The sequence below is a fragment of the Pinus tabuliformis genome, chromosome 7 (genome assembly GCF_031772625.1).
Source record: "Pinus tabuliformis cultivar Carrire ecotype Pingquan chromosome 7, CPIR1, whole genome shotgun sequence".
NCBI lineage: Eukaryota > Viridiplantae > Streptophyta > Pinopsida > Pinales > Pinaceae > Pinus > Pinus tabuliformis.
In genome coordinates this window covers 220,819,000-220,844,972 of record NC_142293.1, presented here as the reverse complement: position 1 = coordinate 220,844,972, position 25,973 = coordinate 220,819,000, and the positions used below count along the sequence as shown (strand labels likewise).

Genomic DNA, 25,973 nt, shown 5'->3' with positions numbered 1-25,973 from the left:
GACATTCCCTTAAGTGTGTGGAATTTTTTTGATTTACTTCAGGGGACGATGTTGTTGAGTTGGTTACAAAACCATCACTTAGGATGTTAATCATCTGAACTGCAACATCTAAGTGTGTCGTTTCTTTCACTGATTTGTCTTCTTGAGTTGTCATATTTTCTGGATCGGTAGTTGTTCCCTTATTTTCAACTTGGACTGTTACAACGAGAGATTTCAATACTTCTTTTTGAGTAAATTGTTTTAATTTGTCTTTTAATGCTTTCTTATCATTCTTAAGTTTCTTAATTTGAGTGAGAAGATTTTGATTATGGTTTCTCAGACGTAAAAGTTCTTTGGTTTCTGATTCATCAACCTTATTTTCAATGTTTTGACTTTTGAGTTTTTCATTTTTTAGATCTCTGATTCGTTCTAATAAATTTTTATTAAGGTTCTTTAAACACAAGGTTTTCTCTTCTTGTTTTGATAAGTGCTTGTTGAGTTATTTCTTTGTGACCTTAGTTTTCTTCACTTGTGCAAGTAATTTTTCGACGTGATCCTTGAGGCGAGAGATTTCTTCATCCTTCTTCATTACATCATTTGGTAGAAGTGATGATGGGCTTTCAACTGCAATTTGGATTATCTTTTCTTCATTTCCTTATATCTTGCCATTAATTCTCTCATATTTCTTGCTAATAATTGTTTCTTTGCATCACTTAGAAGTTCGACTAAGGTAAAAGTTTTGTAACATTTTGTGCAAACAACGTTTTGATTTTTGAATGACTCTTGACAATTAGGGTATCCTTCTGAACAAAAAGGACATATTGCAAAGAAACCACTGCTTTTGGTGGACGACATCTTTTTGTTTTTTCTTCACTTATTTTATCTCCCATTTTTTTATTAATTTTTATTGATATTCCTTTTTTTCCCTTTATAATAATTATTTATTTATATATTTTTTTCAAACCAACCCAAGACTATAAATAATTTTTTATTCTTTTTGTACTTCAATTTTTGTTTTTTTTAATAAATTAATTAAATAATTACTACATAACTTTATATAATTATATGCACTATATAATATAACTATGTTATAATTAATTTATAACTATAGTTGCATTATATGAATGTTAATATAAGTTATAAAATCAATTATGACTTTATGGAAAAACATGATGGTTGATGGGTGGAAGACGTGAGAGTCAAAGGAACCTGTGGAGGACACCGTGGCAAAAAAACCATACAGTGATTAAAGGGAAGGAACGTTAGAGGATTGGCGGCACAACGTTCCGAGGTTGGCTGATGAGAATGTTGAGTGCAGATGGGGTCAAAGAGACAGTCGGGGAGTGGGGGTTGGAATGGTGCTGTTAGCCTTTGACACGGTGGCAGATGAAACGATGGTGGATAACTGCGGCGAAAAAAATGTATTTGGTAGCAGTTCTAGTGTTTGCAGCAACGTGCTGGAGGTTGGCCCGTTGTGGCTAGATTGGAACAATGACAGGGTTGCAAATGGGTGTGGAGGCATCAACTGGAGGAGGAACGTCGTTGATGGAAGGTTTGCTTGTACAGGGTGACAAAGCTCTGTGGCAACGACAGTCGGTTCTTGTGGCACGTAGGATGTCGACAACGAAATGACGCAGTCACAATGATGAGACCTGTCAGACATGTAATTGTTTTTTTTTGGTCAGGTGTCCAGTGGTCTGGTTTGTGGCAACAATTGCTTCCTGGCTCAACGTTTATGCGGTTTGCAGAAGTTAGGTTTGGTGTCGGTGAGGAGTAGGGACGGGCGTCGCAGGCCTTCACTGTGTAATTGGAGGCTGGCAACTTTGTGATACAGTGGTGTGAATGGTGTTGTTACTGCAACGATAGTAGCGGCGTGGAAACGGGCGTGGATCATAGGGTTGGCGGAAACAGTGGTTTGTGGCTTGATCAGAGCGGTTGGGGAGGGTAGCTAGCGGGCGTTGCAGTGGTTGCGATAGTGAACGGCGGCCTTGGCAGAAGCAACTGTGGCTGCGGGATGTGGTTGTCGCTAGGATAGTTGGATTGTGCGAGGCGGATGGAAGAAGAGTGCTGGTTATTGTATCAGCGACTAATGCAGGGGGGTGACAACAACGCAGAGGACAATCGCGGAATCGTTGCTGGTGAAGGTCGATTACACAACAATGACGTGAGTTATTGGAATGGTTGGGGAACATGACAAGTACGAGTAACAGGTGGACGGAAAAAATGGAGTAGCGAAGGAGTGAGTGAGGCAGCGGAGATGGACGCATAGATCACGAAGTAGGCAGGAAGGTTTTCTTTTATATATCTATATATATTTAATTATATATATATTATTTTTTTTTTCTTTGAAACTTTTTATATTTTCTTTTTCTTTTATTTTTATTTTTTTGCAACTTTAGTTTTTTATTTTTTTTTACTCTTCCTCTTTTTTTTTTTAAACTTCAAATTTATTTATTTATTTTTTTTTAAATTTTTATTGCCAAAGGCCAATTGGCGAATTGGAGAAGCTCCAAAATCTGGTGTAGCAAAATGCTTCAATTGTGACGACAACATTGTTGTCGGGAGGTTGATGGCCAAAGGCTTGGTGATCAGCCAACGTGGCTCTGATACCAAATGAAGGGAACAAAGTTCCTTAACATTAATTACTCCAAAAGACTTGGAATATAAAGATATCCATGTGGATACAAATATTATATATTAAATGTGTGAATAAGAATGATTATACAATGAGAGTGAGACTTGCTTATATACCAAGCAGGTGTCTCTTCATGGAGAGTCATGTCTCATTTAGACATGCCTCTTCAACCTAATTACTAATTAACTAATAATTATTTATGAATATTGTCATTTACATTATTTTCTATATATTTTATTCATACATTGCCTTCCTCCTCATAAAGCTTTGTCCTCAAACTTTGTCAATGAAAAAGGCTTGATCTCTTTTTCGGTTTCGAATGTCTTTTCATCTCAGAACTGTAATCTTTGTCAATACATGCTGATATGATCTTCTAACTTCTAAGTGACAAAAAAAATTGTCACACTGACAAGGGATCAGACCATCCTAAATTAATCTTCTGTGTATTATTCTGATCACTGGAATTTTGTAACGACTTGTCATCATAGGACTGGATTGAGGTTACATCACTATTCTTTGGAACATCAGTTTGTTGTTTCTGTTCTGAATGGCCCTGGTACATAGCTTGGTTGAGTTGTCTATTCTCATGATTCGGATGTCGATAGGGAAGTTTTTTGGTTTGACATTCCTTTATTAAGTGTGTGGAATTTTTTTGATTTACTTCAGGGGATGATGTTGAGTTGGTTACAAAACCTTCACTTGGGATGTTAATCCTCTGAATTGCAGCATCTAAGTGTGTCGTTTCTTCAGCTGACTTGTCTTCTTGAGTTGTCATATTCACTAGATCGGTATTTGTTCCCTTATCTTCAACTTGGACTGTTACAACGAGAGATTTCGATACTTCTCTTGAGTAAATTGTTCTAACCTGTCTTTTAATGCTTTCTTACCATCCTTAAGTTTCTTAATTTGAGTGAGTAGATTTTGATTATGATTTCTCTGACGTAAAATTTCTTTGGTTTCTAATTCATCAACCTTATTTTCAATGTTTTGACTTTTGACTTTTTTATTTTTTAGATCTTTGGTTTGTTCTAATAATTTTTTATTAAGGTTCTTTAAATGCAAGGTTTCCTCTTCTTGTTCTGATAAGTGCTTGTTGAGTTATTTTTTGTGACCTTAATTTTCTTCACTTGTGCAAGTGATTTTTCGACGTGGTCCTTGAGGTGAGAGATTTCTTCATCCTTTTCCATTACTTCCTCGTAATGCATATCCACACGATTTTTATGTTCATGTTTTAACACTTTCTTGTTTTGTTTTTTTTTTTCTCGATAAGACTAATTCTATTAAGCAGTAAAATATTGTACAAGAGAATACATTTCAGAGATGCAGGATACCGGCAACCGGAAATGATAGGACTATCAACCTCGGTTCCGGGAAATGAGATAAGCAAACAAGGAGCTACAACTAGTCACTGAAAGCTTAAGAAGCAATGGATGCTACCCTGACAGAGTGGGGCTTTCAACACGAAGCTTTTTCCCTTTCCTATTTTTAACTTCAACCCAGCCACTTTGGGGTGTATGGGCGATTACAACTTGCAGTTTGGGGTCCTCCCGCGGGGAGCCCTCCTTTTCTGAGTCCGAGGAAGAGGACAAATGGACACGTTTCTGAGCAATGGCTGAATCAGAGGAAGGCACCAGGCCCTCGGTGGAAGGGGCAACAGAATGAGGGGCCTGTTTCAATTCTTCATCGCTATCTTCTTCTTCAGAACTGGAGGAATCTGAATCCTCGACTGGAGGAGGAGAACATGGAGCCCATCGTTTGGACTTGGGCTTGGAGTCGTTAGCCTTGTTCTTTTTTGCCGGGCGAGAAGGACAAGTATTCTGCAAATGCCCAGATTGTTGGCAATGGCGGCATCGAAAAGCGGTGTTCTCGTAATCTAGCGAACACTTTCTTGTTTTGTTGAAGTTTGGCTATTTTGCCATTCTCTTGATCTTCTAGCTGCAATTTCTTGGTACACTGGATTACATCGTTTGGTAGAAGTGATGATGGGCTTTCAACTTGCAATGTGGATTCTGTTTTCTTCATTTCCTTATATCTTGCCATTAATTCTCTCATATTTCTTGCTAATAATTGTTTATCTGCATCACTTAGAAGTTCGACTAAGGTAAAAGTTTTGTAACATTTTGTACAAACAACGTTTTGATTTCTGAATGACTCTTGACAATTAGCGTATCCTTTTGAACAAAAAGGACATATTGCAAAGAAACCACTGCTTTTTGTGGATAACATCTTTTTGTTATTTCATCACTTATTTTATCTCCCCTTTTTTTATTAATTTTTATTGTTATTCCTTTTTTTCCCTTTTTAATAATTATTTATTTATATATTTTTTTCAAACCACCCCAAGACTATAAATATATTTTTTATTTTCTTTTTGTAATCCATTTTTTTTAATAAATTAATTAAATAATTACTATATAACTTTATATAATTATATGCACTATATAATATAACTATGTTATAGTTAATTTATAACTGTTGTTGCATTATATGAATGTTAATATAAGTTATAAAATCAATTATGACTATGGAAAAACGTGATGGTTGATGGGTGGAGGATGTGAGAGTCAAAGGAACCTACGCAGGACACCGTGGCAAAAAAACCGTACAATGATTAAAGGGAATGAAGTCAGAGGCTTAGCGGAAAAATGTTTCGAGGTTGGTCGACTAGAATGTTGAGCGCAGATGGTGTCAACGAGATAGTCGGGGAGTGGGGGCTGGAATGGTGTTGTTAGCCTTTGACATGGTGGCAGAAGAAATGGTGGTAGATAGCTGTGGTGAAAAAAATGTATTTGGCAGCGGTGTTAGTGTTTGCAGCAACGTGATGGAGGTTGGGCCGTTGTGGCTTGATTGGAACAGCGACAGGGTTGCAAACGGGTGTGGAGGCATAAACTGGAGGAGGAACGTCGTCGATGGAAGGTTTGCTTGTACAGGGTGATAGAGCTCTGTGGCAACGCCAGTCGATTATTGTGGCACGTAGGACATTGACAACGGAATGACGCAATCGCAATGATGAGGCCTGTCGGACAGGTAATTGTTTTGTTTGGTTAGGCGTCCGGTTGTCTGGTTTGTGGCAGCAGCCGCGTCATGGCTCAACTTTTATGCGGTTTACAAAAGTCAGGTTTGGCGTCGGTGAGGAGGCGTAGGGACGGACGTTGTAGGCCTTCACTATGTAATTGGACGCTGGCAACTTTGTTATCTTGTGGTGTGAATGGTGTTATTACTACAACGATACTAGTGGCGCGGAAACGGGGTGGATCATAGGGTTGGAGGAAACAGTGGTTTGTGGTTCAATCAGAGTGATTGGGTAGGGTAGCTAGCAGGCGTTGCAGTGGGTGCGACAACGAACAACGACCTTGGCAGAAGCAACCATGGTGCGGGATGTGGTTGTTGCTAGGACAGTCGGATTGTGCGAGGCAGACGAAAGAAGAGTAGTGGTTACTGTATCAGCAACCAATGCAGGGGGGTGACAACAACGCAGAGGATAGTCGCAGAATTGTTGCTGGTGAAGGTCGATTACACAGTAGCGACGTGTGTTGAAATTTGGTACCGGAGGACAGGTGGTTCCCTAAGGCTTTGATCTTTGGCCTAGGGAAAAGTGTCCAAAAGAATTTAATTTTTCTCCTAAAGTGACTATAATTTTTGTAAAGTCAAATCTAATTTAAAAGTGACTTTAAGTGATAAAGTTACTAAAGTCTAATTTTAAAGTGACTTTATTAAAGTCAATGTAAAATTAGAAAGGAAAAGTGGCTTTGGAAATAAATGACTAAGTGGGTCTTTATTAAAGTGGGGTGAATTAAAAAATAGAAAGTGAGATTTAAATGAGCATTTAATTTCAGTCCTAGATCTCAATCTATTTCATCCATTGGATTTAGGGATCACCCAAAAGTCACTTAGGGTTAGATTAAAGGAGGAAAAGGAGGAAAAGGTCATTCATTCTTTCATGAGCAGATTGGGAGGAGAGCAAGGGATATTTCTGGACAGGGAGGAGAAGGAGGCAACAACTTGGCACACATTCCAAGGCAGCAGTTTAGCAAATCCGTACAGCTGAGTGAGCACACAGCGAAACGCAGATATTTGGCACGATTTTCTAGAAATCCGTACAATAGTTTATTTGTGGAGGTCGTACAGCAGTTGGGCACGATTTTCTAGGGAAACCGTATAGCAAGTTGGGCACGATTTTCTAGGAAAATCATACAGCAGTTGGGCACAAAAATCGGGGAGGCCGTACAACATTTATTGCTGTTCTGTTTTGCTATTGCTAGTTTTTCTAGTTGGCTGTGAGGCACGGAAAACAAGATAAGTTGTAAAATTTGCTTGCTGATTTTTGCTGAATATTTCTCACTGTAAAAACATTTTTCAGAAATAAGAAAGAACTCTCGAATTGGTTTTCCCCAAGAGTTGTAGGGGTTTTTTCAAGGTCACATTGACCAAAAATCACTGTGTTCAAATGTGTTAAATGGCTATTTGTATCTGCTAATTTTTATTTCTTCATTTTCCAGCGTTCTGTAAAATTTCTAGAATTTGTGTTTTCAGCAAAAAATTATTTTTTCAGTTGTTGAATGTATGGATATGGGAAAGGGCATTTAATTATATGAGAGAAATAAGGTGAAACTGAAAACCGGGGTAGGAGATGAGAAATTTCTACATGGTATTAGAGCTTGAGCGCTGAAGTGCAGTTTGGGACTGCAAGTAGGAAAATTACAGCTGCTGATTTTTCACTTAGAAAATTCCAGCAAGCTGATTTTTCACAAACAACAGCTTTATCTTTACTACAATAGTGCTATTTTTCAGTTTTAGGACAACAGGATGTCATTGGGATTGAGGGTGGAGAATAGGTTGGATGGACATACAAATTACAGCGTTTGGAAGGAGAGAATGCAGAGTATCTTCGAGGAGCCAGAACTCTGGGACATCATGGTGCATACCACACAGAACCCCGTTGTTGTGCCTACTGATGCCACTCAGTTGGCTGAATATAATAAAAAGAACAACAAGGGTAAGAGACTGGTTCTAGACGGAGTCAAAAACCATTGCATTCCTCATGTGAGAGGAAAGAGAAATGCCCATGAGATGTGGACAGCATTGTCCAATCTCTACCAGAGTACCAATGAGAACCGGAAAATGGTCCTGAAGGAGAAGCTGAAGACTATTAAGATGGGCAATGATAGTGCAGCTGGATATCTCACAAAGATTACTAATGTGAGAGATGAGTTGGTAGCAGTTGGAGAGGACATTCCACCCACTGAGTTGGTGCGGATTGCAGTGAATGGCCTCCCCCGTTCATGGATGAACTTTGCTGATGGGGTTTGTGCACGTGAGACCCTTCCCACATGGGAGAGGTTTTGGGATGATTGCATTCAGACAAAGATCAGGAAAGGTCAGCTTGGGGCAGCCAAGCCAGTTGAGCAGGATGAGGATGTAGCACTGTCGGCAGGAGGCAAGAAAGGCAAAGGGAAGAAGTAGGCTTCCACAAGCAATGGTGGGGGCAAAGGCAAAGGTAAAGGTAAACAGGGTAACACACAGAAGGACTATTCCAAGGTGAAGTGTTGGAATTGTCAAAAGATGGGACACTATGCAGTTGTGTGTCCGGAGAAGAATAAGAAGAAGGGGAAGAACCAGAGCGTGGCAGTTTCAGCAGAGATTGAGGACTTTGTAGTTCGTTTTGACCGGGAGTTTGGGTTCACTGCGTATGAGTCCTCTAGTGCAGGATCACCTGCCACACAGGTTCAGAGGGAGCATGATTTTCCCTTAATTAGCGGAGCATCTTCGGGTATCTGGTATGTGGACAATGGGGCTTCATGTCACATGACAGGAGTCCGTGAGTACTTCTAAGAGCTTTCAGAGAGTGGCACTGATATTGAGGTAGTACTCGGTGATGACAGAGTTGTTAGAGCAGTCGGGGTGGGGACACTGACATTTCAGAGGGAGTCCAAACCTCCTTTGAAGGTGTCAGATGTTCTTTATGTGCCAGGGATGAGGAAGAACCTTATATCCGTCTCAGATTTGGAGGACAGAGGATATGAGGTACTGTTCAGGGGAGGACAGGTGTTGATGTATCCCAGCGGCACTCCAGCTGATTCAGCTAGAGTGATAGGTGTACGCCATGCAAAGGTGTACAAGTTTGCATTCCAGTCCCTTTTGGCATTGAGCAGTAGTATCGACAGCAGAGCTAGTAGTTCTGAGCTGTGTAAGATTTGGCACCGCAGGATGGGGCATATGTATCATGGAGCCTTAAGGACATTGCGGGAGATCACTACAGGTGTGCCAGATTTCAGTACTGATCACTTTGATACTTGTAGAGGATGTGCGATGGGCAAGTTTGCCAAATCCCCTTTTCCCAGCAGTGACAACAGAGCGACTGGGATACTTGATTTGATTCATTCCGATGTGAGCGGTTGGATGTCTCATGTTTCCTTGAGTGGATATGAGTACTATGTTTTATTCATTGATGATCACTCCAGGAGTACCTGGATTTATTTCTTGAAGACCAAGAGTGAGGTCTTCAAGCGGTTTCAGGAGTTTAGAGCTCTTGTGGAGACACAGACAGGTCGGAAGATCAAGTCCCTGAGGTCGGACAATGGAGGAGAGTACACCCTTGAAGAGTTTGTTGATTATTGTGCGGAGGCAGGCATTAGGAGGGAGTTCACTGTTCCTTACAACCCCCAACATAATGGGGTTGCGGAGAGGAAGAATAGATCCATCGTAGGGGCTGCCAAAGCCATGTTACATGATCAGGGGTTGCCATTGTTCTTGTGGGCAGAGGCCTGCAACACAATTGTTTATTTGCAGAACAGGGGTCCGCATCGTGCCTTGGGGCACATGACTCCGGAGTAGGCTTTTTCTGGGAAGAAGCCTGATATTGGTCATCTTCGTATCTTTGGGTGCATCACATACTCCTACATACCCAAGGAGAAGAGGACCAAACTAGAGCCCACCGCAGAGAAGGGTATCTTTGTGGGCTACAGTGAGACCTCAAAGGCCTTTCGGATTTACATTCCTGCACAGAGGAAAGTTGTTGTCAGGCGGGATGTGAAGTTCGAGGAGGACAGGGCCTTTAGGAGGTCACGGGAGTTAGAGTATCTGGATCAGCCAGACCCTCAACAGCAGTTGAGTCAGTCGCAGGGATCCAATGGGCAGGGATTAGGAGGATCTGGAGGTACATCTATGAGGATGTCAGGTCCGTCAGTGAGCAGTGGCTCACCGAGCCAGAGGGGTGGTGCTCCGTGCAGCATGCAGAGCAGTTCACTAGGGAGTCCACTGATGGACAGTTCACACAGTACCTCAGCTTCTACAGGTTCAGGTGCAGGCAGGAGGACAACAGACAAACAATCAGGAGTTTAGGCCCCTGATGATGATGAGGAGGAGGAGTTTCATTCTCCAGTGGGAGAAGTGCACTCAGGGAAGAGGAAGCCCAAGTGGCTTCAGGACACCTTGAGAGATGCCACATCTGTCGCTGAGCCTAAGAGGCCGATTAGAGAGAGTAGACCACCTGAGAGGTTTTGTAGCTATATGGCAATGGCTACCAGCATCCTTGACTCTGAGCCTTCTAGCTATGAGGAGGCAGCTAGCCAGCAGGTCTGGAGAGAGGCCATGCAGGAGGAGTATTCTTCTATCACGAAGAATGATGTTTGGGATGTGATGTCGAGGCCTGAGGGAAAAATTGTGGTTACTCCCAGATGGCTTTACAAGGTAAAGCATGCTGCAGATGACAGCATTGAGAAATTCAAAGCGAGGTTTGTGGCTAGAGGGTTCTCCCAAGTAGAGGGAGTTGATTATGAGGAGACCTTCGCTCTCGTAGCTCGATATACTTCGATCCGCTCCATTATATCGATAGCAGCAGAGATGGGTTGGAAGATCCACCAGATGGATGTGAAGACTGCATTTCTCAATGGCTTCATACAGGAGGAGGTGTACATTGAGCAGCCACAGGGATTTGAGGTGCATGGGAAGGAGTCCCATGTATGCAGACTGAAGAAGGCCCTTTATGGCCTGAAGCAAGTTCCTAGAGCTTGGTACTCCAGGATAGATACATACTTGTAGGGGATGGGTTTCACAAAGAGTGAGGCAGATCCGAACCTTTACTTTATTGTGATAGGTGAGGAGCCTCTCATTCTGGTGCTATATGTGGATGACTTGGTCATTACAGGTGCAGAGAGACTCATAGAGCACTGCAAGAGAGATCTTGCAACGGAGTTTGAGATGAAGGACATCGGCTTGATGCATTACTTTTTGGGTTTGGAGGTGTGGCAGGAGGAGGGGCATTTCTTCCTGGGGCAGGGGAAGTATATTGTGGACATCCTTAGCAGATTCCACATGGAGTATTGTAGACCCATGTCGACACCGATGATTACCAACTGGAAGAAGCTTCATGCTTCGGATTCCGAGTTGGTGGATCCCACATTGTACAGGCAACTGATTGGTTCCTTGATGTATTTGTTTTACACTAGACCAGATATTTGTTTTGCAGTCAACGCAATAAGTCAGTTTATATGTGAGCCTAGGAAGGTTCACTGGGTGGCTGCAAAACACATTTTGCGGTACTTGCAGGGGACAGTGGATTATGGTCTGGACTACAGGCAAGGGGATGGAGTGAGATTGGCAGGTTATACTGATTTTGATTGGGCAGGCTGTGCTTCTGATAGGAAGAGCACTTCAGGGTGCTGTTTTGGGTTGGGTTCTGCAGTAGTGTCATGGTTCAACCAGAAGCAGCAGTCAGTAGCATTGAGTTCAGCGGAAGCAGAGTATATGGCAGCCAATCTAGCTAGTTGTGAGGCCATCTGGCTTCGCAAGATGTTGTTTGGCTTATTTGGTCAGCCGTTCAGACCTTCAGTGATTTATTGTGATAATCAGAGTTGCATTAAACTCATGGAGACTCCAGTATTTCATGACAGGTCAAAGCATATCGGGATCAAATATCATTTCATTAGAGACTATGTTCAGAAGGGCACTGTGAAGCTTGAGTATATTCCCACTGATGAGCAGGTTGCAGATATTCTTACCAAAGCCTTACCACAGGGCAAGCATGACTACTTCAGAGACAAGATGGGTGTGGTGAGGAACACCTTCCTCGGTAAGAGAGAGTGTTGAAATTTGGTACCGGAGGACAGGTGGTTCCCTAAGGCTTTGATCTTTGGCCTAGGGAAAAGTGTCCAAAAGAATTTATTTTTTCTCCTAAAGTGACTTTATAATTTTTATAAAGTCAAATCTAATTTAAAAGTGACTTTAAGTGATAAAATTACTAAAGTCTAATTTTAAAGTGACTTTATTAAAGTCAATGTAAAATTAAAAAGGAAAAGTGACTTTGGAAATAAATGACTAAGTGTGTCTTTATTAAAGTGGGGTGAATTAAAAAATAGAAAATGAGATTTAAATGAGCATTTAATCTCAGCCCTAGATCTCAATCTATTTCATCCATTGGATTTAGGGATCACCCAAAAGTCACTTAAGGTTAGATTAAAGGAGGAAAAGGAAGAAAAGGTCATTCATTCTTTCATGAGCAGATTGTGAGAAGGAGAGCAAGAGAGCAAGGGAGATTTCTGGAAAGGGAGGAGAAGGAGGCAATAGCTTGGCACACATTCCAAGGAAGTAGTTTAGCAAATCCGTATAGCTGAGTGAGCACACAGTGAAAGGCAGATATTTGGCACAATTTTCTAGAAATCTGTACAACAGTTTATTTGTGGAGGCCATACAGTAGTTGGGCACGATTTTCTAGGAAAACCGTACAGCAAGTTGGGCATGATTTTCTAGGAAAACTGTACAGTAGTTGGGCACAAAAATCAAGGAGGCCGTACAACATTTATTGCTGTTCTGTTTTAGTGTTGCTAGTTTTTCTAGTTGGCTGTGAGGCACGGAAAATGAGATAAGTTGTAAAATTTGCTTGCTGATTTTTGCTGAATATTTCTCACTGTAAAAGCATTTTTCAGAAATAAGAAAGAGCTCTCAAACTGGTTTTCCCCAAGAGTTGTAGGGGGTTTTTCCAAGGTCACATTGACAAAAAATCACTGTGTTCAAATGTGTTAAATGGCTGTTTGTACCTGCTGATTTTTATTTCTGCATTTTCCAGCATTCTGTAAAATTTCCAGAATTTGTGTTTTCAGCAAAAATTTATTTTTTCAGTTGTTGAATGTATGGATATGGGAAAGGGCATTTAACTATATGGGAGAAATAAGGTGAAACTGAAAACCGGGGTGGGAAATGAGAAATTTCTACAACGTGTGTTATCGGAATGGTCAGGGAACACGGTAGGGACGAGCAACAGGTGGACGGAAGAAATGGAATAGTGAAGGAGCGAGTGAGGCAGCGGGGATGGACGCAGAGATCATGCAGTGGGCAGGAAGGTTTTATTTTATTTTATTATATATATATATATTTATATATATTAATTATTTTTATGATATATATATATATGTATATTTTTTTATTGTATTTTTTATATTTTCTTTTTCTTTTATTTTTATTTTTTTGGAACATTGGTTTTTTTTTTACTCTTCCTTTTTTTGTTAAACTTCTAAATTTTTTTTTAATGGCCAAAGGCCAATTGGTGAATTGGAGAAGCTCCAAACTCCAGTGTAGCAAAATGCTTCAATTGTGACGACCTAAGTCACCAGGTTCGTGTTCGAGTTCGAGTTCGGCGACCTTGAAATTCGAATAAAGTTCGGCAACTAAAATTTTGTCGATAAAGTTCGACATATAGAAATTCGAAAAAAAATGTATATATATATATATAATCAATTTAAAGTCAAATTCAAAATCCATAATGCACATTGCAAAGACATAAGATTATTGCTCAAACATTTAAATCATTTCGACATAATTTTAAATTTTTATAAACCATGAAAGTGAGTGCCAAATTCCAATAAAGAACCAAGTTCCAACTTCCATACATAGTAAACAAGGTGAGAAATTCATCATAGACATTGGCAATTTGGCACACATATCAAATTCAACAAAACCATGGGCCATATCAGATTTCATATATTGAAAAACAATCTGATAAAAAAGTATTCAAAATATATAAACTCGAAAGTTTAAAGTAGCTTGGTAGTTTTAGAAAATTGTTCATGCAAAAAGTAAACTAGAAATCTAAAATAGCAACACAAGTTTTATTCTTGATGTTCCTGTGGCCCACTTGTTATATCAAAAAGTTCTATGTCATCAAGAGCAGTAGGAGTTGTGAATCTGCTAGATGCTTCAACATCAGATTTATTAGTGAATTTCTTGTCAATGTCACTATCAATGTACAAATCAACGTCATCCATTGATGCATTTGGAACAGGATCGATCCACAGAGTAAAGGAATTGGATGACTCTTTAGCCACATTCTTCAATGCCAAATGCAAGTTACTACGAACATAAACAAGATCTTATAATCTTCCAGATAACAATCTATTTCTTTTCTTGGAATGAATGTGGTCAAAGGAACTCCAATTCCTTTCACACGCTGATGCACTTGATCCCTGGCTTAAGATACAAATTGCAAAATTTTGCAATTCTGGTGCCCCTGAACCATAAAATTCCCACCATACTGTTGGATCACTTCTGCTCCTATCATACTTTGCTGATTGTGTTCCAAATAACCCTTCTTCTAACCTGTATGCCCTCAACTGACTTCTGATCAAACCTGCAATTTCTGGATTTGGATTTAGCTTCTCAATAGACTAGATAAGTCCATTCATGATTTCTTCATCCCTATGTCTTGGTAACCCAAACAATCTAGGGTCCAAATAGCATGTTGCTGCATGTAATGGACTATGCATCATCTTCCATCTTTGATCAATTAAATCCCATATCTCCTGGTAATCAGCTTCCACATTATTAAAAGTAGTTGCAATGGTCTCTTTGCAACAATCAATGCTTTCATAAACAAAACCCATACAAGGTTTGTCACCATCAACCATGCGGAGCACATTAACAATTGGGCCACAAATTTTTAAAACCTTGTTTGCATTTTCCCAAAAGCCATTATTGAGCACTATTTGTTCAACATTTTTCCCCTTAGTTTCTTTTGAAAGGGTAGATCTCTCCCACTCAGTGTTGCAAAAAACAGCGCTTAGGCTCGCTTTTTCCTCAACAACTCTTTTCAGAGTAATATAAAAAGTGGCAAACCTTGTATCACAAGGCCTCAACAACTCTTTTGATGCATTCTTCTTGTATATGCTCAAAGTGAGACGATGGTTGATGATGAAGTTTGCAATTGTTTTGCCTCTTCGGATTGTCTCATTGACCCAAGGAAATTTGGCTAAGTCATGCAACATTAAATCCAAGCAGTGAGCTGCACAAGGGGTCCAATAAATCTGATTATACTTTTCCATAATCAGCTTCCCTGCACCAACACAATTTGATGCATTATCTGTAATAACATAGACAACATTTTCTGCCCCAACCTCTTGAATCGCTTCATCCAAAATTCCAAAAATAAATTCTGATGCCTTCACTCGATTGATTGCATTTACTGCCTTCAAGAAAAGTACCCCTTGAGGACTATAAACAAGCACATTGATTAATGGGCGATGACACAAATCTAACCAACCATCACTCAAAATTGTGCATCCTGTAAGCTTCCAAGACTCTTTAATCTCAACCAACTTTCCTGTCACTCTGTCTTTTGCTCTCTTTAGCAAAGTTGTCCTTAAAGCTTCAGATCCAGGAGGAACATAGCCCTTCCCAAAATCAATGGCCTTTTTAATTACATTTTTAAAATATGGACTCCTCGCCACATTAAAGGGAATTGCACATTCCTAAAAGAATTCTGCAACATCATCATCAATTTCCTGTTTCTCAATAGGTTTCTAGAATTGATTTAATGTTTTGGTTCCACTTGTTTTTGCTTGAGTAGAACTTGATCCACCAATGTTTGAGATTGAATTAATGGTGTTGGAGGAAGACATGGCAATCTCCCTCTCAATTCGCTGCCTCTTATTTACCCTTTTCTCCTTTTGCATCTGTGAATTGGAATGGTCTTTCTGCACTGTGGCTTTTTGTTCATCAATGATCTTAGTGCATGCTTCAACGCCACCTCCACTTCCATTGCTAATACCGAGAAGGTGATCCACTGCTCTAGTTAAAGTGCCAGTGAAATCATGTCCACACAGCTGACATGAAAGATTATAACCATCTTTTTTGACAAAATTCCAAGCTACAACAGTTGATTTTGGGGGTGCCATTGAAATTTGAAGGTTCTGAACCTCTGATTGTTGAAAACTAGTGAAGGCTTGAAGTCTGAAATGTCTGCAATTTTTTTTGAATTTACATTTTCATTAGTTTTATTTTTTTTTTGCAGAATTAAATTATGAAAATTTGAAACTATATTTTATATAAAAAAATTATCAGTTCAAAATTCAGCCTAAGCCTCTTTAAATACTGATAAATTGTATTTAAGTTTTAACTGATAAAAACTAGTAAATTTTATTGAACTGATAAAAAAAAGTGTATTTTAATTTTTGACTTACCTGGACAGTGGAGGCTGGACAGTCTGGACAGTGCGGCTTGCTGGAAACTTGAGGCTGCTTGAAAGTTGAAGGCTCACTGCTCTTAGGCAGCAGGCTTTGTCAGCACTCAGAACTTCAAAAAAAAAATCTGAGCTATCTCACACACTACTCAGATTTCACAATTATAATTTAGACCAATCAATGATATTGATTGCAGCCTGCAGGGTTTGAGGAGAGGAGTCAAGACAGATCAGTTGATAACTTGATACACAGGTTACTGAAACATAAAAAAAATCATCACAGCCTACAACCTACAACTTATAAGTCTATTCACCCATGGAGAATCTCCTGGAAAAAATAAAAATTGAAACGCTGAGTAGACATTAAAGAATCTTGGTGAGGTGAAACGTTTTTAAAAGATCAGATCTGTAAACGATTTGAAGAAGGTGCTACTGCTAGGCTACAGGCTACAACCTATATTATCATGATTTTTCTAACAAACAATGGCTTCAAGCCTTCAAGTATGAATCCTCATACTAGTTCTGAGTGCAAATGCTGTCAAACTGAAAGTTTGAAACAACTATGTGTGCAGATCAAATGCTGTCCACCCTCGGATATACTCTGTGGCTAGGATCGATTTTATCACATTGAAGTTACACTACCATTTTATAGTCTGTGCTAGAACAAAACAGAGATCAAACTATGCACTAAACCTTCAGTCGCATACCAAAACAATTTTGGTCAAGACAGAGAATGCGATTATACACAATCGTTCACTGGATCATATAACTTATAAGTGATTTGCCATATCATGAAATTTACAGGTTTATAAACTTACAAGTTACTGTGCACTGCTCGGCGTGCAGGAGTCAAGACTGCTCGGCGTGCACGGTGCAGGAGTCAACTTCAAAGCCGAGCTGAGAGCCTGAGGCAGCAGGAGTCAAGAGCCGAGCTGTGTAAAGTTTAAACTGTATGTTGCTCACGCGGAGTTCGGTTGAGGTCAGTGGTCGACTGGTCGTCGGTCGCTCGGTGGTAGTCTGTAGACTGGCAGTGTATCAAACCCTCCGCACGGCGCAAACAATGAAACTAACCCTCCGGCGAACAATGAAACCAAAAGTAAAACGGGCCCGCAATTGATTTGGAATTTTTTTTAAAACAACAAAAAAATTCGAACCAAAACGATTTTCATCGAACCAAAAATGAACTTAATCGATTTTGTTCGGCATTAAATTCGAGTTCGCCATAAAGTTCGGCGAACTTGAACGAATAAGTTCGTATTTGTTTGAAGTTCGGCGAATTTCAAACTTGTTCAAATTCGCCGAACTTGGTGACTAAGGTGACGACAACAACACTGTCGGGAGATTGATGGCCAAAGGCTTGATGATCAGCCAATGTGGCTCCGATACCAAGTGAAGCGAACAAAGTTCCTTCTTAAGATTAATTATTTCAAAAGACTTGGAATATAAAGATATCCATGAGGATACAAATATTATATATTAAATGTGTGAATAAGAATGATTATACAATGGGAGTGAGAGACATGCTTATATACCAAGCAGGTGTCTCTTCATGGAGAGTCATGTCTCATTTAGACATGCCTCTTCAACCTAATTACTAATTAACTAATAATTATTTATGATTATTGTCATTTACATTATTTTCTATATATTTTTTTCATAACAAGTTCAACAAGGAAGAAATAAAAACTATGGAAGAAATAGATGCACACACACAAAATACACTGTTATTTTTGGACTAAGTCCTTGGAAAAACCCAACTCGGGAAAACCGGTGCAGTAGATGAGGGTTTTAATATTATGCAGTAGTGAAAATCTGAGTACAAACTATGGATGCTTAAACTGACAATCCAGACAGAGAAATAACTGGCAATGATAACTAGTGAGAAAAATTTCTCACTCCACAGGTGATCCCACACTGACCTCAGCTCGAATTGAGTTGCTTCTTGCTCCCTCTGCACAGTCACTATGTTAGCCTACGTAGTCACTGCGTCCCACAAGCTCGGAACTACGTCTCCTCTCACTGTCTCGTCAGCTGTTGTCTGGGAAACTGATACTCTTTGCCTCCGGACCCTCTACCCAACTTCTGGCTCAGAATCTCGACTTCTCCCCAGCAAAACAGAAATCTCCCCAAGAGGGCTCTGCACTGCCTCTCTGCATTGTACTCACTGGAATTGGAAAAGCTTCCTCCCGCCTCACTATCTCTACCCTTCTCTCACTGCTTCGATCTCATTGAATCACTTCCGACAACATACAACTTCTACCCTGGAAATCGATTTCTCAGCAAAATCGATCTCTGCAAGTGTATTCTCCAAGCCCCATCGACTTTCTTCTCATAACCCTATTTTGAGACTTCAATGACAAAGATTAGATCTTAATTTATGGCTAGGATTAACTAGATGTCGATTCGTGTGAGTTTTTAGAAGATTCACACCATAGCTTAATTAATTCTGATTAATTAGTCATATTCCCTAAGTTTAGAATTAAGAAATATTTAAAAAGCAACTAATAACCTAATTAAGTCATCTTTAGGTGGAATTTCCAGAAATGATTTTTGGGTTTTGGAGATCTCATGTATTCTAGCTTCTTCACAAAATTTCATGGCTAGAATACATTCGAAGCTATAAAAGCTAACACTCCTTCTTAGTGAGGAATGTGTTCTAGTGCTGCAACCCACTGAAATAATACCTTGCCTTTGCAACATCTCCGGTCACACTGTTGATGTCTGGCTGCTGTTGCCCACCAACCACCACACAACTTTGATATGTGCTGTTGCTGACTTTGTTGAACTGCTTCCAACACTGCATTCGCACTGCAACTCCCTCTTCATCTGTTGCTTTTGCAACTGCAACATCTGCAACTGGAAAGCATCCTAAATACTGAATCAACTGTGATCATTATGATACATCTGTTACCCAAGTCTCTGACTGCTGCTAGTATCTACGCTGTCACTGAGGCATCTGTGTTGCTACTGACTTTGCACTGTGCCAACTTCACCACTGTTAACTGTGCATTGCGCTCCCCAGTATCTGACATGCAACTAGACTACATCTGTCACTTTGGCATGTGACTGCATCTATTGCCATTGATCCATCCTGCCACTGAATACTGTGGGCCCTTGCAGGAAGGTATTGATCCAAGAGGTGGACTTTCTCAAGGATTCTGCCCAACTGGCACACTGGAGTCTGATACTCCTCCTCCTGCATGTGGTACCCCACTATCTCCTTTCGAGCCTAGTACCTGTTTCGAACCCTTACTTTCTTTGCAACTCACGCTAGACAACTCGCACTTCCTCCGACATCTGCCTCTGGCAATTGGAAGTCGATTTGCTGCCCAAATCTGCATTCTAGCTAACTCGCACGACCTCCTCTGGCAATCTCGTACAATCATCCTTGAAAAGCTGCAAAATCTATGAGACTCAAAACTGGAGAAAATAAATCCGAAAATCTCTCTCTTTCCCACTGTTGGGTTGTTGGATCTGCTACTCGCACTCCCTTTTGGAGTGAGAAGATCTGCTCACAACTACTGCCAATTTGCAAATGGAAAAAATTAAATCTCTAAAACTCGAGATACCCTAAGAGAAATTTTTCCTTTGTGTGTGCTCTTCTTCCACTCGACGTTGGCTCTGCTCTAGCAAACTGCTGCAAAACCATTGGTCTAGCTAGAGATATGCTCTGTGAAAATACTGGGCTCCCTTTGCCTCTGGAATCCCTCGATCTGGAGAGATTAAATTTTCTGTCCCTCTGTCAGAAAAAATGAATCTCCTCAGGAAATTCGGCCTCTTGGTAAAGTGACCGCACTAGCCTCTGGGGTTTCGAACTGCTACCCCTCAATGAACAACGAAACTCCCTCTTCTTTCGTTATTGAGCTCTTCGTCTGATCATCTGTGCTCTGGTACCATGTGAAAATTCGGCTGACCCTGAATCCTATTGCAACAACTGATGCTATTTCTTCTATTTGTTAATTTAAAAACAAATTATTTGTTGTATGCTACGACAAATATCAAATCAAATACACTCCAACCTTCACAAAACAAATACTGCGGAAGAAATAAAAACGTTGGAAGAAATAAATGCACGCACACAAAATACAACGTTATTTTTGGATTAAGTTCTCGGAAAAGCCCAACTCGGGAAAATCAGTGTAGAAGCTGAGTGTTTTAATATTGTGCAGTAGTGAAAATTTGAGTACAAACTATGGATGCTTAAACTAACAATCCAAATAGAGAAATGACTGGCAATAATAACTAGTGAGAAAAATTTCTCACTCCACAGGTGATCCCACATTGACCTCAGCTTGAATTGAGCTGCTCCTTGCTCCATTTGTGCAGTCACTGCGTCCCACAAGCTTGGAACTGCGTCTCTTCTCACTGTCTCGTCAACTGCTGTCTGGGAAAATGATACTCTTTGCCTCGGACCACCCTCTACCCAGCTTTTGGCTCAGAATCTCGACTTCTCCCCAACAAAACAAAAATCTCCCCAAGAGTGCTCTGCATTGCCTATGCGCTGCCTCTTTGTGGCAATCACCGTCTCTCTGCAATGTACTCATTGGAACTGGAAAAGCTTCCTCCGGTCTCATTATCTTTGCCCCTCTCTCACTGCTTCGACTGAAGCATAAAAACTATGGCTGAAGCAAGAAAATTGATAGCTTGGAAACTTGAATGTAAAAATACACACAGGGATTTAAAATAATAATTTATTAATATATATAAGATGTATAAGTGATATGAATGTTACAATGAGGCCCTGCTTTTATACCTAAGCAGGTGACCTTTCATGATTAGGCATGTCTTTTAGACATGCCTTTTCACTTAACTTAATGACTATTTAATATCGACCTTATTGAATCACTTTCGGCAACACACAACTACTACTCTGGAAATCAATTTCTTAGCAAAATCGAACTCTGCAAGTGCATTCTCTAAGCCCCATCGACTTTCTTCTTATAACCCTTTGTTAAGACTTCAACGACCAAGATTAGATCTTAATCTATGGCTAGAATTAACTAGAAGTCTATCCGTGTGAGTTTCTAGAAGATTCATACCATAACTTAATTAATTTTGATTAATTAGTTATATTCCCTAAGTTTGGACTTAGAAAATATTTAAAAAACGACTAATAATCTAATTAAGTCACGTCTAGGTGGAATTTCTAGAAACGATTTCTGGGTTTTGGAGATATAATGTACTCTAGCCTCTCCACAAAATTTCGTGGCTAAAACACATTCGATGTTACAAAAAATAACACCACGTTCCTTCCTTCTTCACACATTTCATTCCCAGGAGCTTCCAATCAAAGTTCTTCAATTATAGTAAACCACCTCATACTTCATATGAGGACATATTGTGTTGATTTCATCTAGTGAATATGTGACCCATGCATTCCTGCATCCCTTTGAGGGAGGAGATCCTTTCTTTTGATCATGCTCTTAAGATAGAGCATTGGTTCATGATATCTGCAACCATATTGTTGATTTGGGGTAACATCGAATGTGTTCTATTAGGATATTCCGACACATAGGAAATAGTTAAGTATAACTTGGTTTAGTGTAGAGTTAGGTAAAATGTGTTTCTTTACTATGTACATTTGTAACTTACAATCCGATGGTCACAATATGTTCTAGGCATGAAGTGATTTGACGGTTCATTCTCTCCTCGGTATTACTGACACTTGATCCATGGCTTAACACTCGATTGGTCCATGATCTCTATTTAAAGAGTATGGAGGGTCATTTGTAGGGTGACCGTTCATGAGAGAAGCTTATGTAAATTTTATTTCTTCTATTAATAAATTGTTTGAAGTGGCCGCGTTGGCTCAGGTCGTGAAATGTTTCCCTCTTTAAGGGTTTTAACCATGTCAAGAATACTAGTGTATTGATCTATGACCTGTTTGTGAGTGGTGTCCTTTCGTGTTCTGTCTGAGGAACTTACCCTGTAAATTCGTACATGGTTTTAAAGCTATTTGAGGGCCGTATTCGTTGGTGATCCAAATCGGAAGCCGGTACAACTGCATTCGACTGTCGTCTCCTAGATCTACTGTTTCTGACCGCTTTTGGGCCAAGAGGACTGCTCTATTGTGTTAGAAGCATCTGTTCGAGTGAGGAAGCCCTTGCGTATCACGCGAAAAGGTTTCCGGTAGCTCAAGCTACGTCTTTTTTAAGATCTGGAGGTATACAATCTTTATTTGCAGTTTTAGCTATTTATCTCTCTATTTATTTCGGTTTATTTATCTCTTTGTTTTTTATTATCGGATCTATATCTTTCATTTCTGCGTATGCTCTTTGCCCCGCGACTCTGTGCGATCTGGGCAAATCAGAAACACAAAGGAAGGATTTTTATCATGCGTATGCTCTTTTTCGCTGCGCCTTAGTGTGATCTCGGAAAATCAGAAACATTGAGGAAAATATTTAGTTTCTGGCAAAAGCTAACTTCAACCCATAAGGTTTTTTTTGGTATGTCCGTGTTGAGTTTTGTGGTTTTTTGTTTTGTAGGCAAAAAGAGCTTTTTCAAGTAAGCACGCACCCCAAAGCTTCAATGACAAAAAAAAACCTTCATCTTTTCCAAAAATTACTAACCTTTTAAACTAGCTCACTTGGTCCAAAGTTACTTTATGAGAATAGAAGTCTTGAGTTCGAGTCTTTCTTTTTGTTGAGTTACTTTTTCAAAAAGCACATGTAACTTATGTTTTAAAGTTACTTTATGTAAAAGTGTTCTCACCCATTATAAAAAGTGAGTCATTTATAATTCTAAAGTCCCTTTATCTTTTATTTAAGTTACAATTTAGTGGGTAACTCATAAAGTACCATTGTAAAAGTGACTTTCACTTATTTATAAAAGTGGGTCACATTTTTTTTTTAAAGTGAGCTCATTAGATTAAGTTTGGAAAGGGGGGGATTTTTTTTAAATATAACATTATCATTCACTTCCGCACATTCACGCACTTCGTCAACATCTTCAACAACTTTTCTTCAAAAAGACATAACTTCTTCATCCGGAAGCCGTTTTTTTTGAATGACCCTAATTTTTCGAGATCTTTCCATTGGAACACTTAGTTTCAGCATCTACAGCTTTAGTTTCTGTAAAATGGAAAGTCCATGCCAAGTTATTCTTGATAGCACCAACTACTTCCAATGGTGGTCCTACATTGTGGATTTACTTAAAAGTAAAGGTCTTTACAGAATAGCCTTAGGCCAAGAAACTAAACCTAAAGATGAAGATAAGGCAGCCAAATGGGAAAATAGGCAAGATCAAGCACGTGGATTGATAGGGATGTCTATTTCTCCAAACCTTAGATTCCATATCGCAGAACTTGATACTCTTAATGAAGCAATGAAACAACTCACTAAAGTTTTTGGAATTAAAAATGAAATTAGAGCCCATCAACTTGAAAATGAGTTGCTTACATTGGACCCCAATAATTTTTCTTCCATTGAAGATTTTTTGTCCATGTTCAAGACCCTTAGACTTCTCTTGGAAGGTGTTAAAGTTAAGAAAGAAGATGGTAGCCTTATCTATTCCATTCTTACTAAGTTGGGACCAGCCTACTCTGTGTTTGTTTCCACTTTCCATTCTACTAGAGAAGCCTTCATTTCTCAAGGACAAGACTACAAGTCCCCCTCTTTTGATTCCTTTTGTGATTCTTTAATAAGAGAACACGAAAAACTCTTACTACATCTTGGTCTTCTTAATCTTGGAAACTCTTTTAAGAAAGCCTTATTCGCCCAGCAACAACCAAGTTCAAAGAATCCTAAGAAGCAATATCCTAAAAAGAATGGTCCTAAACTAAACAAGGGTCCTAAGCACTTTCAATCTCAACAAAATGAAAAATCAATTCAACAAAATGATAAGGCAAATAAAAACAAAGGGAAGAAGACTGAAAGACATTGCAACTTTTGTAGCTGAGATGACCACTTAGAATCCAAATACTTTAAGAAGATGGAAGCTTTGGAAGCAGCGATGAAGAAGCATAACATCCATTTGGATCATTCTTCAACTTCAAATTCATCTTCAGGAATAACACTTTCTGCATATGGTTGACGAACATCTCGGTCTGGTTATGCAATTAATGTATTTCCTTCTTCTCATTCTCATGAGTGGCTCATTGATTTTGGAGCTTCTTATCACATGGCCAAAAACAAAGCCATGTTTTCTTCTTTAAATAATTGTAACACCAAAAATATATATGTTGGTGATGATAGATCTCTTAGTGTTGTATGGACTGGAACTATTCATCTAGACAATGGTAAATTTAATGATGTATTATGTGTTCCAACCTTATCCTGCAACCTTGTATCTGTATATCAGATAACTCATTTAGGTAAAGGTAAAATCGTTGAATTTTCACCTCCTGATGTTGTAATTAAGGACCTATGAGATCCTAGACAGATTTTAGCTACTGGCATTGCTGATGATTCTACAAGGTTGTATAAGTTTAACAACTTTGGGTCATCACCTCTTCCCTCGGTATTTGTTGCTCATAATGATGAAGTGAGCAAACTTTGGCATGAGCGATTTGGTCACTTAAACTATTGCTCCCTTCAAATCTATGTAAAGAAAATATGGTGACAGGTCTTCCTATGGTATCTTGCAGAGATGGTGTTTGTTCTGGATGTGTACTTGGAAAACATCATTAGGATAGTTTTGAAAGACGTGCCTCTTGGCATGCCTCAGCCCCTTTACAGCTTGTGCATAGTGATTTATGTGGTCCACTTCCAGTTGTTTCATTCTCTGGCTACAAGTATTTCTTAACTTTCATTTATGATTTTTCCAAACGCACTTGGGTATACTTCTTAAAACTCAAGAGTGAAGTATTTAACATGTTCTTGGTATTTAAGGCCTTTGTTGAGAAACAATCTGGACATCAAATTCTTAAGCTAAGATCTGATGATGGCAGAGAATATGTTAACAACAAATTCATCAACTTTTGCACTGAGCATGGAATTCAAATGCAACAAATTGTTCCATATACTCCACAACAAAATGGTGTAGTTGAAAGGAAGAATCACACCTTAAAGGAAATGGCTAATTGTATGCTTCAATCTAAAGGACTTAGTCTTAGTTTTTGGGCAGAAACAATTAACTGTGCAAATTACATAGTAATCACACTCCTACTAAGATTTTAAAGAATATCACCCCAGAAGAAGCATGGAGCTCAATTAAACCAGATGCAAGTCACTTTCGTGTTTTTGGAAGTGAAGCATGCCTCCATATTCCAGATGAGAAACATAAAGCTTTAGAACCTAAGAGTGAAAAATGTATTTTTGTTGGATATTCAGAAGATATCAAAGGATATAGACTTATTCCACTTAAGTCCAAAAATGTTATCATTAGAAGAGATGTAAAGTTTGCTGAAAATATATCGGCCTATGAGCCTAGTTCGGTGGATGTGCCACCTCTCTCTATCCCTTCTTCTGAAAATATTTCTTCTTCAGATGATGACAACGAGGATGACAATCCTCCCCCAACTTCACAGGATCCTCCTTCAGCTCCTCAACTTCCAAAATGGGTCTGTGCTACTCAGGATGCACCAGGGGCTCTTGTAGGTGATCCTACAGATCAACGACGTACACATTCTCAGTTTGATAGAGCCTTTTCTTTACTGGCTCAAGCTCTAGCGAATTATGATCTTGACACCTTTGTAGAAGCTTCAGGCCATCCAGATTGGGACACAACTATGAATGAAGAATATCGTTCATTATTGGCAAATGATACATGGGATCTTGTTCCTCTTCCAATGGAAAAAAAACTTGTTAGATGCGAATGGGTTTATAGAACCAAGTATGGACCAAATGAAAAAGTTGATAAACATAAAGCTCGTCTTGTTGCTAAGGGTTTTTCACAAGTTGAAGGCATTGACTATACTGAAACCTTCTCCCCTGTTGCCAAAATGAACTCTATCCGCCTTGTTCTTTCGCTTGC

General features: G+C 39.4%; 1 protein-coding gene across 1 annotated transcript in view; it reads left to right on the top strand.

The window, feature by feature from the left end:
- Nucleotides 1-25,973, top strand: part of EMB1441 (zinc knuckle (CCHC-type) family protein) — a 365,319-nt gene that overhangs the window by 169,673 nt on the left and 169,673 nt on the right. The window lies entirely within an intron of this gene.